This window comes from Gossypium raimondii, chromosome 13 (genome assembly GCF_025698545.1).
Source record: "Gossypium raimondii isolate GPD5lz chromosome 13, ASM2569854v1, whole genome shotgun sequence".
Lineage (NCBI taxonomy): Eukaryota > Viridiplantae > Streptophyta > Magnoliopsida > Malvales > Malvaceae > Gossypium > Gossypium raimondii.
In genome coordinates, this window is record NC_068577.1 from 53,086,965 (window position 1) to 53,088,429 (window position 1,465).

General features: G+C 29.3%; 1 non-coding gene across 1 annotated transcript; it reads left to right on the forward strand.

The window, feature by feature from the left end:
* The first annotated feature begins 474 nt into the window (after positions 1-474).
* On the forward strand, positions 475-554 carry TRNAL-UAG (transfer RNA leucine (anticodon UAG)). Its single transcript has one exon. It is a non-coding gene; the product is annotated as a tRNA-Leu (tRNA).
* Positions 555-1,465: the final 911 nt, after the last annotated feature.

Here is a 1,465-nt window from a genome sequence, read left to right on the forward strand (position 1 = left end):
GTAATAGATTTTGGTTAAATAATATTCAAAATAAGGTAATGTTTGGATGAGTGTAATTGAAATGTAGGAAGGTATTCCTTTGAAGTGACCTTTTAAGAAGTCCTAATATTCCCTATATCAAATGTGAAGAGAAAAGATAGCATTCTTTCCTAACATGTTCAAGGTTATAAACATTACATCATATATGAGATTATCTATTTATATAAAGTATTTTATTGGATTGATATCACAATTCACATAATGAATGTTAAGGGTAAAGTTAAAATTTTCTGTTGAAAGAGTCAAATAAAATAAAATATTTTTTGGAGATTAAAAACTTTTAAATTGAACTATAAAATATTAAAAGGACTAATAGATAAATTAATTCATTTGAGCTGGAGGGTCGAGGCTGGTGCTTTCCCTTTCGATTCACCTCTAGTGGGTGTAAAGTATAACATTCATAGATTATATTAATGAATGTTTTATCTCATCTCTGACAGTTTGGCCGAGTGGTCTAAGGCGCCAGATTTAGGCTCTGGTCCGAAAGGGCGTGGGTTCAAATCCCACAGCTGTCCTTTTTCAAATTATTTTGTTCCAAATGTCTGTAGTTAGTCATCGTTTGGGGTTTCTTCCTTTTATGCTTTTATATCAAGACCAATGTGATTAAAATAGGAACAAAAAACAAAGCACTATAGATTGCTTTGATTAAAGCATGTTACAACTCCATAAATTTGTACAGAAAAGTTTCTCAAATTTTCCTACCACCCATATTTGCTTTACCTACATCACACTTTCTTCTGTTTTGTTTTCTGCATCTGTGGCCTTCATAGATAGTCTAGAGAGCTTGGGCCATGTTTGAGATTTTGCATGCCCTATCTTTTGTATTTTCTTCACTGTTGTTTGAATCAGATTGGACCAATTAGACTGGAAATTAACCAGGATATCGATATGGAGAGTGAAAAAAATCAATTGATTTGAGAATCAGTACGAACTAACTGAACTGGACTGAAAATTTGAGTGAATCAAATTTTATTGTTTTTAATATTTTTTTATTCTTTTAAACACTTTATTAAATTATTTGCTTTGAATCAGATGGACTGATTGAACCGAAAATCAGTGGTGTGATCAATTTGACCTCTGATCCCATTCCAACAATTATTTCTTCTAAAATCTAAGCTAAGAGAAAAAAAAATTCTCCTCAATAAATTTATGTCTTGAATTTTAAATTACCAAAAAAATCTTATTCATGGACATGGAATGATTCGGGCTTATTTTAATTATCTTTATTTATGGGATAAAATTGAAATTTTGAGATACGGGAGGATTGTGTTTTAAATGAGAATAATTTAGCAAGTAGATTGACAAGAAATAAATAAATTTGGTAAATATAAAGATGATATGAGATAATCATATTTGAATTTTTATATTTATAAAAATTTCCCTGTTTTTTTTATAGTTAGAGTAGTAGATTTTAAATTATCTTTTA